The sequence below is a fragment of the Gorilla gorilla genome, chromosome 7 (assembly GCF_029281585.2).
Source record: "Gorilla gorilla gorilla isolate KB3781 chromosome 7, NHGRI_mGorGor1-v2.1_pri, whole genome shotgun sequence".
In the NCBI taxonomy this organism is placed as follows: domain Eukaryota; kingdom Metazoa; phylum Chordata; class Mammalia; order Primates; family Hominidae; genus Gorilla; species Gorilla gorilla.
In genome coordinates, this window is record NC_073231.2 from 98,568,442 (window position 1) to 98,588,348 (window position 19,907).

The 19,907-nt window shown below is 35.4% G+C and overlaps 1 long non-coding RNA gene across 2 annotated transcripts in view; it reads right to left on the reverse strand.

Annotated features, from left to right (window-relative positions):
* Window positions 1–5,464: 5,464 nt before the first annotated feature.
* The window catches only part of LOC101135213 (uncharacterized), a 57,181-nt gene continuing 42,738 nt past the window's right edge, over window positions 5,465–19,907 (reverse strand). For both annotated transcript variants that reach the window (XR_010135010.1, XR_010135009.1), the window contains 3 exons: window positions 15,502–15,621; window positions 9,600–9,686; window positions 5,465–5,609 (listed from right to left, as the gene is read on the reverse strand). This is a non-coding gene — a long non-coding RNA (uncharacterized lncRNA). The remainder of the gene's footprint in view (window positions 5,610–9,599; window positions 9,687–15,501; window positions 15,622–19,907) is intronic.

Sequence of the window (19,907 nt, forward strand, 5' to 3'; positions counted from 1 at the left end):
AATTAATAAAGAAACACTCAAGTTAATTCTCAGTCACATTTATACACATTCTTAGCATATGATTTCCCTTATCTCCAAGTGACGTTTCTCCCTGTAGCATTCACCTTCTACTCCATAAAATATTAAACATGAGGTTATCACATCAGTTTACAAATTACAGCAATGATGCACGTCTTCTACTTAACCTTTCCATTCACTTTCCATCATGGTGAAAGTTCTTACAGCAAATATCCATGCCTAAACTAAATTTTTTTTTCTACCTCTAGATTTACTTCAGAGAAAATTGATGCCTAGGAACAAAATACACGTATTGAATTGATATCTTCAGTCCTTTTTAGTTATTTCTATAGGAAACAGGAAGGTGAAGCAGGCAATCCTTCGAACATCCCTCCTGCATCTTTAGATATTCAAAACGATTCCCAGGTTATTGCTTTAAACTTTAGGGTTAGATTCAAAGAAGATGTCTTATAATGGGTCTTACAAATACATTTCATATGACTATTACATTTCATTCAAAACTACCAAATGCTGTCTTGCATTGCCACTTGTCAGAACATCATAAGAATAATAGATTAAAATTTTTCATGTGACAAATTCATTTTATTTACACTTTGTCACTTCAAATTAGTGCCTACTCATTTCAGTGTATGGAACCAAAATAAAATGAGTTACATTAATTTTCCAAAAACAAGGATACAACACATTCTGAGAATTGGCAAAAGCGGAAATGTTGACTCTAATTATAAAACATTATATAAATATAAAAACCTTTTCATGACTTCATATAATTTTGATAACTTCTCAAAAAATTCCAGCAAGTGAAAGTATTGTTACCCCTACTACACAAGAAAACTGAGCAATATCTGGATTAACTCATTTGCAAAGTATCATTCAGTAAATTGTACAATCAAGGATAGACTTAATTGTACAGTCAAGTATACACTTAAAAGATTTCTTTCTTCTTTTTTTTTTTTTTTTTTTTGGAAAAAACTACTTTAAAGTTCATATGGAACCAAAAAAGAGCCCGCGTCGCCAAGTCAATCCTAAGTCAAAAGAACAAAGCTGGAGGCATCACGCTACCTGACTTCAAACTATACTGCAAGGTCTACAGTAACCAAAACAGCATGGTACTGGTACCAAAACAGAGATATAGACCAATGGAACAGAACAGAGCCCTCAGAAATAATGCCGCATATCTACAACTCTCTGATCTTTGACAAACCTGACAAAAACAAGAAATGGGGAAAGGATTCCCTATTTAATAAATGGTGCTGGGAAAACTGGCTAGCCATATGTAAAAAACTGAAACTGGATCCCTTCCTTACACCTTATACAAAAATTAATTCAAGATGGATTAAAGACTTACATGTTAGACCTAAAACCATAAAAACCCTAGAAGAAAACCTAGGCAATACCATTCAGGACATAGGCATGGGCAAGGACTTCATGTCTAAAACACCAAAAGCGATGGCAACAAAAGCCAAAATTGACAAATGGGATATAATTAAACTAAAGAGCTTCTGCACAGCAAAAGAAACTACCATCAGAGTGAACAGGCAACCTACAGAATGGGAGAAAATTTTTGCAATCTACTCATCTGACAAAGGGCTAATATCCAGAATCTACAATGAACTCAAACAAATTTACAGGAAAAAAACAAACGACCCCATCAAAAAGTGGGCGAAGGATATGAAGCGACACTTCTCAAAAGAAGACATTTATGCAGACAAAAAACACATGAAAAAATGCTCATCATCACTGGCCATCAGAGAAATGCAAATCAAAACCACAATGAGATACCATCTCACACCAGTTAGAATGGCAATCATTAAAAAGTCAGGAAACAACAGGTGCTGGAGAGGATGTGGAGAAATAGGAACACTTTTACACTGTTGGCGGGAATGTAAACTAGTTCAACCATTGTGGAAGTCAGTGTAGCAATTCCTTAGGGATCTAGAACTAGAAATACCATTTGACCCAGCAATCCCATTATTGGGTATATACTCAAAGGATTATAAATCATGCTGCTATAAAGACACATGCACACGTATGTTTACTGCGGCACTATTCACAATAGCAAAGACTTGGAACCAACCCAAATGTCCAACAATGATAGACTGGATTAAGAAAATGTGGCACATATACACCATGGAATACTATGCAGCCATAAAAAATGAAGAGTTCATGTCCTTTGTAGGGACATGGATGAAACTGGAAATCATCATTCTCAGCAAACTATCGCAAGGACAAAAAACCAAACACTGCATGTTCTCACTCATAGGTGGGAATTGAACAATGAGAACACATGGACACAGGAAGGGGAACATCACACACCAGGGACTGCTGTGGGGTTGGGGGAGGGGAGAGGGATAGCATTAGGAGATATACCTAATGCTAAATGACGAGTTAATGGGTGCAGCACACCAACATGGCACATGTATACATATGTAACAAACCTGCACGTTGTGTACAAGTACCCTAAAACTTAAAGTATAATAATAATAAAATTTTTAAAAAAAGATTTCTTAATGTTTAGAACTGTTTTACACTGGGCGTGGTGGTTCACGCCTGTAATCCCAGCACTTTGGGAGGTCAAAATGGGTGGATCACGAACACAAGAGGTAGAGACCATCCTGGTCAACACGGTGAAACTCCCTTCTCTACTGAAAATACAAAAATTAGCCAGGCATGGTGGTGTGCGCCTGTAGTCCCAGCTACTTGGGAGGCTGAGGCAAGAGAATCACTTGAACCCAGGAGGTGGAGTTTGCAGTGAGCCAAGATCGTGCCACTGCACTCCAGCATGGTGACAGAGTGAGACTCCGTATCAAAAAAAAAAAAAAAATTGTTTTAAAGGTACTATCATTCATTCAAATTTCGTGATCAATATTTGTCAATATTTGTAGGTGAACAGTTTGTTCAAATTTTATAACTAGTAGAATGCAAGAAAAAGAAAAAAAAGAATACACAATTCAAGGAGTGAATGTCTCAACTCTTAAAAATATTTGTAAGCAGTTCAACATATCTTTATATTTGTATATAAGTACATTAAAAGCAATTGTATCAAAACCCAAACTGACCACACAGATATAATATTTTTTAAACTTCTCCTGTGCCAAAGACTGTACACAGCTGTTTTCAATTCACTGAAATATATGTGTGGTCTTCCTTTCGTCAAAGAAAAATATCTCTCTCTTTTTAAATTTTTATGTGTGGTTTGGCAAATCATATAGTTAAAGTAAGAATATACTCATGTGAAAAAATCCTTATCAATCCTGATGTCCCATGAAATGGGTTAAAACTGTCTTGTGATGAAGTATATGAAATTTACTAATGTTTTTGATGCTTTACAAATGCCTCTCAAGTATTACTCAGATGTGTTTTCAGTATAATTCAACCATATTTTTTAAACTTTGAGAATCAGGAATTTAAACAATGTAATGATAAATTAAGTTCCAGGATTATAGTATTTTTGATGCAATGATGAGATTCAGAGACTTTTGAGTTTCACGCTGCTATCAGTTTCCTTTTTATCACAGATCAATCTTGATTTTTCCTTAGCAAAATATTATACTTCATTTCCCAGAGATTGTGCCCCCGATTCACCTTCACCTACACTTTTGTCAGGCTCAATACATTTTAAATAGTATTCGCTAGGGCAGTATAGAAACATTTTCCCAGGCAACTGAAAAAAGCACTCGGTGGTTATGCTTCCTTATGACTTTGGCAGGCCTAACAAAATCTAAACACATTTTTACTTTCTTGTAGGCCCCATTTTTGGTTTTAAATTCATCGTGTAACCTCTGAAAATATTAGAGCGAGGTATGGACTTTAACATGACAAATTTATGTTTTCATCTACAAATTCCTTTCCATTTTTAATGTTAAAAAATTGAAAGTAGGGTTCGACAAATGATTATTATATAAGATTATATTATGAACATATCTGTTCTCAATATTTCAAATAGCTTCAATCATTATTTCCTCGAGATGGCACTAGGGCAACTTTGTTCTTTGTGTTGAACAGTGTACTCTCACTAATTGAAAATATTTATCTCTTCTTTTCCCCATTTATTTTTATAAAATTCTTTTGTATCATAATTTCTAGCCTCAGGACAGAAGCGATTCTCTTTTTTGTATATTTCTTCTAACTATAGACATAATGCAATAATTCCAAGCTAGCATTTCACATTTCACAATGACAATTTTTCAAGTCAACTCAATCAAATATTTATTAATGGCCTACTGTGGGTCATAGACAGTAATGGTAGGCTGCTCTGCCTGTCTCACTCTAATCTACATACCATTGTTAAAATGGCACAATTGACACTAAATCGCCAATTCAGACTCAATGGATGAGATCAACATTGCTTGCACTTTAAGCAGATGTGAAATAAGATGTGATCATTTAATATCACTTCATCTTTCGATTATGAATACCTCCCTAATTTTACCTCTATCTAATTTCTCAGGTCTCAGAGAGAATGAACTAAAAGAAAAACAATAAAGGAAAATCAGTAGACAATGGAGAGCTTCTTGATGACCTATTGGGAATGTACATGGTGTGTGAAGAGAGGAGATTATTATTATGTGCAAGAATATGGAAAAATGTGGCTGGGAAATAAAAGAGAATAAAGACCAAAAGATGGGAAGAACAAAAATGTCACGAATAAAACGTCATGTTTTATTTAGGTGCATTTTTATTTGGTTTGGTTTTTTTTTATTTGGTTTCATATTTTGACTTCCATATTACCAGTAAAATATTTTATAGCTATAATTCTAGAAATTATAAAATTCATGTAGGGAGTCTATGTGACACTTAATATTTTGAAGCAAGGATAATATACTTTTTCCCTATAGATTCTCTACTGAATATATATATATATATATATACTCAGTAGAGAATATAAATATTTTATATATATATAAATCCATACATTTTATATATATTTATATATTATATATATTATATAAATATATATATAAAAAACAATGAGTAACAACCTTGCCATTGTCGAACTGTTTTTTAAAATATAGACTATAGGAATTCTACTAAATGTTCTGCTTGGAGATCCAGCATTAAAAATCATACTTTGTCTTCTAGGCACCACCCACACTCCATTGAATCCTATACCTGAGCTGTAATGGGAAACTGTCTCCACTTGGTCTCAGGATTCCCCTCTCTATCTTCTCAGTCCATGTGTTCATTAAGAGGCAGCAAGTGAGCTTTAAATCTCTATTTTAGCAGACTGTTTCAAAGGATAACATTCTTATTAGAACTCCAGGCTTAAACGATGGTGGAAATTACCCAGACATTGGGTAAAAAGAACTGGGACTTCATTTCTAATACTCTCTGGAGAAGCATAACCTTTCACAAGCAATAATTTACTCAGCAAACAGACAGGGAATAAATAAACTCAAAATACCTTTATTAGGCAACATAACATTAAAAGCATAGTACAGTACAAGTGGTCTCTCTTTTATATAAACGATGATGATGCCGTGTTCCCAGTGAAGGTGAACAATGCTTGGCTGCAGCAAACTACGCCCGGAGTCCATTAATCTAAAACTGGACTATGGCCCTGCAGGGTATTCTCCATCCCACACTGAAGCCTGGGGAATTATTTTAGGAAAGTCAGGAAGCACTCGTAAAAGCCAAGAACTATAAGATGTAAATGTAAATTACAGACTGAAATCATACAGCTTTCCACATATTCATATAATTTTTGGTTTCTTAAAACCTGTCTTTGATTCCCTTCTGCCATTATGTGAAATCCTTGAAAAAGGATATAAATAGATTGATGCAGCTCCTTGAAAACTCATGGTTTGTGGTTAAACAGATGAAAAACAATTTTTCTTAATTTAAAAACTATAAGTTTGAAAATATGTCATGCTAGAAAAAAATGCTAATTGTCACAAATTCCACAATTATTTCCTTGCTTACAATTTGGAAAGCAGAGACAAAAGCCCTTTATATTCTTTCAGGATTTCTGCTAATTCTTAAGAAAGAAATTCTCATTGGTAATTCTTCAAAAATTTCAGAAGTATATTGTCCTTAGATTGAGTCTTCCATTGTTAAGATGAAGAGAATATAGAAGTTTTATTCAACTTTTATGTTCATCTACTTATTCAGCAGTAGAGTCAAAACTTAGAAAATACCTTGGGTTACCTGACACTGCACATTCATGAATTCTGTATCCCATACTAGACCCAACAGAATTTTTAAAATGTAATTTTTTTTCCTTATCCTTTCCTGCCAACACTTGAAATGAATTCAACTGCAGTTGCATTAGTAGTGTGGGCCTGGTGATAGCACACAGAAGTATGAAATTCAGAGAAAACTAGGAAGCACTGTGTGAGATTCTAGGACATTTCTTCTAGTAGCTTCTCTCCTGCTATATTAGACAAATAAAATGTTATTTGCTGCTCTGTAGCTTTTGGCCATCTCAGAAGACTCATACCTATAAGAAGGATTTTTGCTGCTTTGAAATAGTATTTCTCAAATCATGCATAAGCACAGTTGAAAAAAAACTCTACCTGTCAATCAACTCAGAAATAAACATGAATATTCACTTGTCACTCATTTGAAACCCTGAACTTTTGGACTTAGTGTAGCTCAAGGCTCATTGTTTCACAACATGTTTGTGAGAACATAATGGAAGGAAAATTATTCATCTAATTTGGGAGAAGTGGCTGCTACATTTTGGTGTGGCATGTGGCCTTTCTATGTACACAATGATACCCTGCCATGTACCAGCTTTTCAGCACTGGCATGTCACCTGGCCTGTGGCATCTCACATTCTCATGTTCTCACACTTGTGTTGTGGCCCAACTAACTTGTTAAGCCAAAGCAAAAAGCAGGTGGGGCACATGCTTGTCAGAGACTGGAATGGCAGGCCACATGCCTCTCCAAGTGCTGTAAACACCAGGGTTTGTTTGGAAATTTCATCTCCTGGTTACAGTAAACATGACTTGAAGGAGCATCCAGCAGAGAAATGGCATGCCCTTTTTCTACAAAAAAATGAATTTTCAGGAAATAATATAAGCTATTAATGAACTGCAGAATAATTTTTCAAATCACCTATTTACCGTTCAACTCTAAGTATAACAGAATATGCTATAATGCAACCTAATATCTTAAGACATAATGTATATAATGACATGGGTATAACACTATCATTCATATATCTAAAGTTGGACAGCAAACCTAGTAGCGTAAGTTATTATAAATTGCATATTGAAAGAATACAGCTCTTGGGTTTTGTGCTATAACTTTGTAAAAGTGGATGTATAATTTTTGGTAGAAAAAAATTAAATTACAGCATAGTATAATGATTACCTTTTATCACATCCTTTCAGCTCTAAAAAACCAATTCTTCTATTCTCAATTCAGAGAAAACAGCTTTATAAAATTACTCTCTAATCTAAAAAGGAAAATCTAATCAACTACATAAAAATGATAATTTCAGTTCAAGTACTATAAAAAAGTTTCACCATTGTACAAAAATTCTAACTTTTGAAAAACTTATAATTGTGGCACAGACACTTGATTTTTGTGCATTACCAATATTAAAAGATTAGTATAAAACAATGGACTACTTAGCTTCATGATGTAAAGATTAAGATTCTTTCTTCAGACCGGGCACAGTGGTTCATGCCTATAATCCTAGCACTTTGGGAGGCCGAGGTGGGCAGATCACGAGGTCAGGAGATCGAGACCATCCTGGCCAACATGGTGAAACCCCGTTTCTACTGAAACTACAAAAATTAGCTGGGTATGGTGGTGCGTGCCTGTAATCCCAGCTACTCAGGAGGCTGAGGCATGAAAATCACTTGAACCCAGGAGGTGGAGGTTGCAGTGAGCAGAGATCACACCACTGTACCCCAGCCTGGCGACAGAGCGAGACTTCATCTCAAAAAAAAAACAAAAAAAAAGATTTGTTCTTCTAATTTGAATTTTAGGCTTTTTGCATATTTTTGTTTCTTTGATCCTCTTAAACCCTAAAATCCTGGCCATATAGTTTAGTTTATTTATACTTGACCTAATTAATCATGTGATTAAGAAAATGTATAGCTATATAGAAGATATGTCCAGAATTACTCTTAACACACACACTGACAAAAAAGTTACACACTTATATGCTCTTTATATACTTAATTATATATGATATATACTTATAAATTATATACTTACGTGTACCAAGCATTTCACTTGGAACTGAGTGGACAGTGTCAGGAAAGCTAGATTCTGCTCCCCAGCGCTACGCTATTGGTAATTTTTAGCTGAGCTTCAGATTGTACAGTGGTGAATAGTTAGAAAAATTTTATAAAGATTTGGCCAACTCAGGAGGCTGAGGTGGGAGGACTGCTTGAGCCCAGAAGTTAGAGGCTGCAGTGGGCTGTGAGCATGCCACTATACGCCAGCCTGGGTGACAGAGTGAGACCCTGTTTTGTTTTTGTTTAAAAAACGATTTGTCCTTCCGCAATTATGGTTCTAAACCAAATTCTAAATCAACTGGTTTTGCCCATTTAAGATTACATATTAGTTCTCCAGGCTGTTAGTTGCAGTTTGATATAGGAATTATCATCTACAAGGTAGAAGGCTTGCTCTGATTTTTATTAATGAAGCTTCCATCCTTACTACTGACAGCATAGGTTTGATGACAAAGATAAATGAAACTTTCATTAAGGGCAACAGAAAGAACAAGGATGATGTCATTCCCTTCTGTTTCTTTGTTGTTGTTGTTAAAATTGAAACACATTTCCAATGAATTTCCATTATAATGCTAAAAGGAGTCTTGAAGGGAGTGTGAGAAGTGCTTTAAAGCTTTTCCTGGGTGAACAATTAAGAGCAGAAAGCTTTGTCTTGTCTTCTGATTTTTTTTTCTCCCAGATTTGCTGCTAGATCTTTTGTGTGTCTATCTCCAAACTTTTTACTGTGCACCTTATATGTGAAAAGTATCATATAGCTAATGTTATGCATATTAGCTGGTCTCTGTCCTCAAAAAGAACAAAATATTCAAATAGCTATAGTGCCTAGCAAACCATAGTAATTCCAGTAACAACTTTAAAATATTAAAGGTGATAAAGAGAAAAAGAACATATCAGGTTGAGGACTTTTTTTTTTTTTAAGTTTCATGGAGAGGAGACATTTGAATGTCAGTAGAGATTTGACAGGGAAGGAATGTGGAGAATATTTTAGGCAAAGGGAACAGCTTGAGGGAAGATATAAATGCCCAATATGTGCTTGGGAGTTAGCCAGGGGGACAGTTTGTCACTCAAAAAAGGCAGAAGGAGAGTAGGGTGGAATACCAGTAAAAGGCCTGGCTGGCCCAGATCATGGGTGGTCTAGGATGCCAGGCTGAGGAATGTGTACTTACTAGGCAATGGGAAAACACTGGGGGCTGTTTTGGGTAGAAAAATGATATTGTGGGAGTGGTTCTTTAAGATTTGGTGGTCAGCTCTGTCCTGTAGAGGATGAATTTGAATGTGGAGCACAGTTCGATAATATTATAACCTTAGGCAAGTCTACTAGGGTAACAGTTAGATCTGAGGTCAAACTTTGTAACCAAGTAGTTACATAATTTGGACCAGTTCACTAACCTTTTGGCCTCAGCTCCATGATGTGGATGACCTTAAAGTTCTCTCCAACAATAACATGCTATGATTCAAGGTAATGCAGAGCCTGGACTGATAGAATGGAAATAGTAATGAAAGTAGAAAATGAGCATAGGCTTTTGAAGAGGGCGGATTCTATTTGCATTTCCCAGTGGGGCTTCCAATGACATTTCGGGCTCCCAGTTCTTCAATGTGAAGGACTGTTCCTAGCAACGCAGGTATGTTAGCATCTCTGGTCCATATCCACTAAATTTGAATAGCATATTCCAGCCATCATGACAATCCAAAAGTCTCACACATTTCCAATTTTTCCCCAGAGGATGGTGAATACTAGACCTTGCCCCATCCACCATCACAAACACAATCACTGTGACTCTATTTTAACTAATGTTTGGATATGGTACAGAACTGAAAGACTGTTGGTCCATTAATAGCCATGGAGAACTCATGAGAAAGAGCTTTTTTGTTGGAAAAGATTACATTTTATTTGGGAAATATTGAATTTGAGATATCAGTGGGATAGCAAGATATCTCATTTATATGTAGTAGTAAGGAGATAAGAGAAAACAAACAGCAACAGAAGTTCAATAATTCATCATTTCAACCTTGAGAAACAGAAGTTGTTTCTTGTTCAGATATTCAGATATTTTATTAAAGAGAAAAGGATGCTTTGACCTTGCTGGAATCTGTCTGCCTGACCCACTTTAATTGAAACTTACCTCAGAATTTTGTTTTGAACTTCCAAGGAAGCAAAAGAAAATGAAAATGATCTAATTTTGGGTACCTACATGAATCAGATGCTTGCCAGACATTTTACATATATATTTCACATGGTCACTGTGTCTCATGGAGGTTGAGTATCTTGTTCAGGATAACACAGTTAAGTAGCAGAGAAAGAAGATGAAAACTCAGTTCCACCCAGCTCCAAAACTTGGATTCTTTTCCTGTTACAATGTGACAATTAACTAACTTCAATTTCAACAATCCATGCTGACATGCAAATTGGCATTATATATTCATGTGTTACTTCAAGTCCTTCTGCTGCAACAGTGCTTAAGGCACAGTGACTGTGGTGGGAATTCCAGACCCCACACTAGGCAGGTTGAGTTGCAAACCATTCTGTTTGAACGATGATGAATGAATTCCATCAGGGAATACTTAATCCAGTTTGACCAAGGGAGGTATTATTTAAAGTTGTTTATTTCATTTACAACTCCTTCACAATAATGGAAATAGGTACCTTCTAAATGTGCTAATGGATATCTCAGATCCAGAAACGTTTCTCGAGGTTATGGGGAGCTTTTTTCCCTAAGTTTACTCTTAAGCACAACACCCACTTGCATGTCCCTTTATATTGCTGGGTACAGCTTTATTCTATCTGCTTTCTCCTTGACTACCCATGTTGTTAATATGGTTCCTGCATCCACACGTGATGCTTTGGAGGTGGCAAGGGCCCCTTGACTTTTGCAATTATTGCCTTATGGCCTTAATTATATCTGGCAAATGTTTCGAGATCGCCTCTGTTCACCAGCAAGGTCAAAACACCTCCTATTATTTAATAAAACACCTGAATGTTGCTGTTTGGTACCGAATTCTTTCTCTTTGGCTTCCTCTCTTAGTTCCCCATCCCCTTTTCTTTAATCATGGCATCAGGCAAACCATACAAGGCTAGGTTTTGAAACTCTTGGTTCTAACGTTGTCTCTGGTGCTGTCCTGGAGGAGTGAGTGAACTTGCTTTCTTTATCTGTATAATTAGACGTCCTCATTTATTGTTTTTTCCTTTTAATTTAGTCCTGTTACCAACTATAAGATGTCCTGTCAAGCCACAGGCTATAATCTCTGTATTGTATTTCACTATGGACAAGGAGGAACACCTGATAAAAATAAACTAATATGAATGACTTAAATCACCCCATATATTTCCACTGATGGTTAAAATTAAAATTTACTTTCAATGTTTATCTAATCATGCTTCGGTGCATATTTAATATAAACAACAAATTATATATTTCAGTGGGTTTATGATCACATAGGGGTCGCAAGTCAGCCAGATTGAGCTCAATGGGTCCATAATTTCACTTCTGTTTTGTATAATGGTTTACTGAGAAAGGGTAAATTAAAAATTTCTCTCCTATTGGGCAAGCTCCAGGAAGAAACATCTGTTTTCACGGTGTGGGGGGCCTCAGGTGTCTTGTATAGTACCTATTATATAATGCAGTAAATCATTCAGTGAACACTTGTTTCTTAAAGAATATGATTTGGACCTAAGAGCATTGATGTGGTCCAGTTTAGGGGGTAGAAGAAAAATAACTGCTTTTGTCACATGGAGTAGTCCAAATGAAGATAATGAACATAAAAGAAGGAAAATCAAAATATAAGTGCTTTGAGAAGTTATAATACAATATATAATTATATCTTACTTGTTAACTAGAGTGGGTACAGTCAAGCCCTAGGACATTCAGTAAGGATATGGCTGATCATTTCCAAACAGCCCTACTTTCCTAAAAGTGAGCAGAATTCTAAATGAGATCAAAAGCAGTGATATTTCTATCCTTAGGGAGACATAGCCGAAAATGACTTTTAACTGAAAGAAGCTCAACATAGCTGCTCTTGCTAATTCTATCAGGTAAAAGTTTTTTAAGCTTGCATATACTAGCAACATACTTTATATTTGTATACTTCTAATCATTTCCATTTTTACTTCTATCAAATATGATGCATGTTAATGTCTCATTGCAAGTTAGTTGTAACTTCTCATGGACTGTTAACGCAAATTAATCTAATTAAAATATATCTCTAATGAGTATAGCAGTGTTTTTTCAATAATTAATTTCTGATGTTCTTTATGTACGACCCAGGAAAAAAATCAATATTCTGTTTCAGATATGCATTTTTCTAAGAAAAATGTAGCCTAGCAAATAATTTTAAATATGTAAGATAAGAAGTTTATTCTGGATGTTGACCCCTTAGAGCTGTGATATTAAGACAGCAGTAAATTCTCAACAAAGAGATGTCATATTATTAATGTCACTGATAAATTATTTTCTGTGTATCTATGGCCAATATGCATCCCAAATATTAGCCCCTGGTTGTCAACAAGGCATTCAATATGTTGAGTTGCCTTGTCCTTTACAATTTAAAGGTAAATTTTTCTCAATATCCCTGTCCTAATATCTCTAGGGATTCAGTGTGTGGGGGTTGGTCAGTCTGCCATTTTGCCTAGACACTGATGTTCTGCATGTCTCCTAAATCTTGAATTTTCTTCATCTCTCACAGCTTTCAGCTATTCTGGTCTCTCCCCTGTGTAACCCAGTTATAAAACAAAATCTCTTTCCTTGATTACTTTAACATACCAAAGAGAGAGAGAAAGAAAGAGAGTCATGAATTTGTATTTTAAGGAAACTTGAAGGGTTTCATCTAAATGTTACATTTCAAGAATTCTCTTAGTGAATATTAGACATTCCCCCTGCCATGCTCCTCAGTGGGAATGTCCCACTAGCCAACTCGTCTTCTGCATTCTCCACAGCTGCACTTTGTGGAGCATCCCCAGATCCATCCCTAGAGTCCAGCTTCTCTCCATTTCTGGGCTCCTTCCCTTCTTCCTCTTGGCTTCCTCCAGAAATGAAAAAATATATATTATGCAGAGTAACACAGCTCTTTTTGTAAACTCTTACTGCATCCTAGCAATGTTCTGAGGGATATCACAGCAGAACCAATATAAATCCATATGTTATTTTGAGAAACAAAATAAAATTATCTTTTCTAAGATCATTCTGATGCCGTATCTGAACGAACAGGCTTTTCTCCCCAGACTAGATGTGTATTTCCCAAGGTTATACAAACATATACATGAAATATACACACATATATATTTCACTTTTATTCCACCCTCTAGCATTTCACTCTTGAATGGTTAATTCCTGCTAAAAATGTAAATGTTCAGATTTCCCTAAGCTTTATTTAAATTACTAAGTTGATGATACTAACACTTCCTTCTACTATCAGTCTATTTTTTCCTTGCATTTAATGATTGAGCATTCTGCTGCCACTTCTCTTTACCGTCTTGTCCTTCCTTAATCCTCTCAACTTGGCTTCCATAGCTACCACTCTGCTGAAGGGATTCACCAATGTTCTACTTCTAAGCAAATCTTTTCTTCTTTTCTTCATGGAAACACTTTTCTTCTTGAAGCTCTCCTCCACTGGAGTTTCTTCAGCATTTGGCACTGGTAGTTACCCCCTACTTGATTTCAAGTTCTTGTTTTTCATCATTCCACATATTTTTCCCACTTCCTGAAATTTCATTCTATAAAATGTTTTGACTTTTATTCTTACTCCTAAAGAAATCGTCGGTTTGTTATGCTCCAACTACTACCACTAGTCAAACAATTCCTAAATCTACACTCCAGCCTTGATTGCTTAACATCTTTTCAATCTTATATTTCAACCCCCTATTGATGCTACTTAACGTGTGAAGCAATGAAATCATTATTTTCTTGTACAAATGTTTATTGTATATTGTACTTATTTCTTTTTTGCCCCATTCTTGCCTGATAAATTTATTTTGATACCTTTATTTTTTCAAATTCATCAAGTCTTATAGGCTAGTTCTTTAACTACCTACCACATCACCTAAGTTGAATCTTTCTTCATCTCCATTTCTACAGCAACCACTCTAGATCACACCAAATTATTACACATTTTAGTTTCTATATGCTCTCATTCGTAGCATAATTTCTCATACTAATCAGCATTCAGAAACTGCTAATTAAATTTTTCTTTATATACACTTACCTCTCCTCCAATACAATCAACATACATTCTCCAGTGTATGTTTTCTCAGATGCAAGTTAAACCAAATCAGCTCATATGATTGTATTAAATTTACATTGCCATTTTAGTGTAGTCTCAACACTTAAGTTCCTTTGTGGATGGCTCTTCCCCTTCAGTAGAACTGGCCTCAACAATTCTTACATATGCTGCTACCTACTACCTCCAGTCATGGTACATTCCCTGGAATGATGGTTCCTTCTGTGTCCCTCACTCAGGAAGACTGTTTTACCAAAGCTATTCTCAACATTTACTCATTCTAAACATCCTAGTCTGAACATGTATAATCCAAGATCACCACGTTTTAGGTTTATCTTTTCTCTGAGCATGATTATAACATTCCAAATATTATCTCTATGAAGAAGAACCCTTCTAAATTACAAACTCCATGGGCAAGTAGTGTGTTTTCTCCACACATTTTACACCTTATGATATTAAGTGTAGTGATGTGCACCCAACAAATGTTAATTGGCAGAGGAGCTATAGAATTAGGCAACAATAAATTCCATATAATGAGTCATTAAGAAAATCCCACAGTCTTTCCCCCTATAATCTGCTTCCCCACCCCCACATACTCCCTTTAATAAAAAAAGCTCAATTATTAATGTAAAATACATGAACAGAGCTAGGAAAGAAGAAATACTAAAAATCTGTCTTCATTCTGAAGCTCACCCAAGTTGAGCAATGGAGAGGTGACACTCTGCCTCAGCCAGCATATCTTCAATTTCTCCCCACTCCAGCTCCCATTATCTCTCCACTGCCACAGCTGCATACTGCTATTGTCAGTGGTAAAGATGAGACATCTCTAATTAGAGGGCAGGGTAAATTGCTTTTATCTACTTTTAACATGCTTTTACATGGCACCTGGTACACAAGCATCAGCTAGGCAGCCATAATTTGAAAAGCAAATGAATGCTCAGAGAAATACGATACATTTTTAAAAGAAAATTAAATATATAGAGTAGCAAAATCAACATGCTGGAGACTGCAGAGTTTAACGCTGTCAGAGTCTTGTGCACTTATGTATTATAGGGAATTAAAATAAGCAGAGTCCACGTACCCTGTAGAGTCTGGTGGTCCTGTCTTTCTTTCTTCGTTGGGAACAAATGGTGAGATCTAATGTCTAGAAAAATTATCAGCGCAAGAAACAGACTGGTGGTAACCCCTTGACCATCTCCATCTAGAAGAGTAGATTTTTAGGTGAAAGAAAAAAAATTAGTAGAATTCTTTCTCTGACTTACATACATCTAACCCTCTTTATAATGAATAAATCTATTATGTATGAGTTTTTGTTTCTGGTTTTGGATTTAATTTTTATTTCTTTAGTAATCCAGAGCATTTTCAAAAATGAAACAATTTATTAAGTGCTTGAAAAATAAAACAAAGAGAAATCAACCACAGTTAGATCCATATTGTGTTGGACAGCATTATCATTCAATAAAAATATCTGACATTTACTGTGGCTTGGAATACAGATTCCACAGTTAGGAGAGCCACGGGCTCATACGCAAACTCCACAGGCTCCTCTCCCTCTGATCATTATCAGCAAAAATGTATTAATTGTCTTCCTACAACAGTGTCTGTCACAGGAGGACACATGGCGTTCACTCTGTGCCATGATCACAGCTCTTCCTCATGCGTAGGTTCTCTTACTTCTGTAGGAACTATGGTATTATTGCTCTCCAAACTTTGTTTACTTACTTTCCTGGAGATTGCCTGCCTACTGGCTGTAACTTTCCGGCTGTAAGAACTGGAAGCTCTGGATAATAACAGGGCTATACTGTTTATTTATTGCTGCTTTGGAACAGAAAGCCAACTGAAGTCCTTTAGTGTAGTGGGTAAGAAGGACTTTCAGCTAAGAAAAGCTGGCACTGTAAACACAGTGGTTCTGGCAGGGGAAGTGTCTGATTAGGGATCTCTAGTTTCCTCAATTCCCATATGCAGGCATCTATATGCATTTAGAGCTTGTGAATTTTTTCTATTTTCGATATACCATGAATGAGAGGGTATAATTTAAAGGGCTAAAGCAAGAGGCATATTTTAGAAGTATCTCTAATTTAAATATTTGAGCCATATGCAAGATTAGAACATGTGCTTCACTGCATTAAACACTACTTAGAATGTACTGATTCCTATTTTAGTCTTTGTAGTAGTCATTAGCATGGTTGGTGAAATAGTTCTCTGCCTTCCTTGTACATGATAGGGTTGTACATTCTGGCCCCCTTCTGCTTAGGTGTGTCCATGTGACTATTTCTGATGAATGATTCATAAGTAGAAATGATGTTCAATGGCTAATGGGAAAAATTCCAGATCCCTCTACCCACCCTACCCTCTAGCCAACCAATAATGTTCAAAACTGGGCGTGATCCATCAGCTTAGATCCTGAAGTGAAATCAAGGAAGAACCTAGAACCCAGTGAAGAACCCAGAACTCACATATGTTGGTCATGTAGCAGGAGCAAGAAATAAAGTTCGTTTTGAGGTTTTTGTGCTTTTTGTTATTGCAGCATACTCTAGCACATCTTGATTACTACACCACTGTTAATCATTTCAGTCTTACCATAGATGTCCAAATTTCTCTTTTTAGCTACCACACTTTGATCACAGTACTTAACCATTTAAATTGCACTTACATTGTCTCTCCCATTTATTAGTTTACAGTTATCTTGAGAACACAGATGTCTAACTTATCTTTACATTTTCAATTTTTAGTACATTGTCCCTATATCATAGACACTCAATACTGTTTAATTGAATGGACTTTAATTTGTGCAATGTCAACATTTCAGCTCTGTGCTCAAATGGCAGGTGAGCTACAGTGACAATCTTAAGTAACATTATTTGGATATGTGCCTCTCTTAAAGTTAAACAAGGGAAAAATAATAAAGTTAGTCTGATGTGGTAGAGAAATATATTAAATTTAGGAGGTTTGAGTTAGACTTCTGATTCTGGCTGTATGATATTTAATAACTTATTTTGGCAAATATTTATTAGTTGTCCACTTACCATATGTCAGTGTTCCCGGCCCTGATAATAGTAAGAGTTCTCGTGGAATTAACAGGGTCATGGCAAGTCACATAATGAGTTAATTTTTATCCTCTTTAATAAATTAAAGACAATAACATATACTTATGTTTGTTGTGTTGTTTGAAGGAAATAATATATGTATATGACTTTTGTAAATTTCAAAGCATTTCAAAAATGTGAACCTAAGGTACTTTTATTTTAAAATTTTTGAATAATACATTTTGCCAGTAATTATCTGCATGGATGCTTAATAGTTCAATATTCTAGATATTATAATAGATGACTCATTTCTTATGACAAGTTGGGATCCATAAAGAAAAGAACTTTCAAACTATTCAGCAATCATTATGAAATTTTATATCAGTGTTTTAGCTTGGAGGAGGGTGTGTGTGCTAAAAAAAAAAAAAAACAGCAATAAATCCACTTTTCATTTGGCAGAATGCAAGTTCTAATTTCTAATTTCAGTAAAGACAACTGTTTCCTAGAAAATAACACTGATTTACTTGTACATCTAATACAGAGCAATAATTGGGAGTGGCTAATATATAGGAAGAACAAAGACAATGATTGTGTCTACCAGGTGATAGAAACAGGATATTGCAACCCTTGTTCATAAAATGATTTATCCAAATGTTTTTGATCCATACAAAGAAGAAATACTCTATGGTTTTTAATATATAGAAAAAGTATATAGGATATATATATATTTAAAAATAAACATGTGCAAAATGAGCCAGAGTTATGTGTGTGTATACCTACCCAAAAACTACCTGAAATTTTATGCACAGCAGATTTAAACCCTAAATGATGATCTCTTTCATAATATCTCAGTTGTAGTGTTGAAAAAAATCAGAGATGACACAAACAAATGGAAAAACATTCCATGCTCATTGACAGAAAAAAATCAATATGTTAAAACGGCCACACTACCCAAAGCAATTTACAGATTCAATGCTTTTCCTATCAAACTGCTAATGACATTTTTCACTGAATTAGAAAACAACTATTCTAAAATTCATATGAAACCACTAAAAGGGCTCAAATCACCAAAGCAATTCTAAGCAAAAAGAACAAAGCTGGAGTCATCACACTATCTGGCTTCAGATTATACTACAAGGCTACAGTAACCAAAATGGCATGGTACTGGTACAAAAACAAACACATAGACCAATGGACTAGGTTAGAGAACCCAGGAAAAAAGCTTCATATTTACAACCATCTGATCTTTGACAAAGTTGACAATAGCAAGAAATGGAAAAAGGACTCTCTATTTAATAAAATAGTTTTGGAATTACTGGTTAGCCATATGCAGAAGATTGAACATGGACCTCTTCCTTTCACCATATACAAAAGCCAACTCAAAATGATTTAAACACTTAAATGTATGACCTAAAACTATAAAAATCCTAGAAGAAAACCTAAGAAATACCATTCTAGACATAGGTCTTGGCAAATATTTCATGATGAAATATCCAAAAGCAACTGCAACAAAAACAAAATAGACAAATGGCACCTAATTAAATTAAAGAGCTTCTGCACAGTAAAATAAACACCATCAACAGAATAAACAGACAACCTGCAGAATGGGAGAAAATATTCACAAACTATGCATCTGACAAAGGTCTAGTATTCAGAATCTATAAGGAACTTAGACAAATCAACAAGCAAAAAACCACCCCATTTAAAAATGGACAAAGGACATGAACAGACTCTTCTCAAAAAAAGACACACACGTGGCCAACAAACAAGAAAAATGCTCAATACCACTAACTCATTAGAGAAATGTAAATCAAAACCACTGTGAGATACCATCTTTTACCAGTTTGAATGGCTATTATAAACAAATCAAAACATAACTGATGTTGGCAAGGTTGTGAAGAAAAGAGAATGCTTATACACTTCTAGTGGGAATGTAAATTTGTTCAGCCACTGTCGAAATCAGCTTGAAGGCTTTTCAAAAAACTTAAAAAACAGGACTACCATTTGACCCAGCTATCCCATTACTGGATATATACCCAAAGGAATATAAATCATTCTACCGTAAAGATACATGGGCATGCATGCATATGTTCATTGTAGCACTGTTCACAATAGCAAAATCATGAACTCAACCTAGATGTCCATCAATTGTGAACTGGATAAAGAAAATGTGATACATATATACCATGGAATACAATGTAGCCATTAAAAAATTAAATTATGTCCTTTGCAGCAACATTGATGCAGCTGGAGGTCATTATCCTAAGCCAATCACCTGAGGATCAGAAAACCAAATATTGCATGTTCTTACTTGAAAATGGGAGCTAAACATTGAATACACATGGACACAAAAAGGGAAAGAGCAAATACAGGGACCTACTTGAGGAGGGAGGCTAGGAGGAGAGTGAAGGTCAAAAAACTACCTATTGGGTAACATGCTCACTAATTAAGTAACAGAATC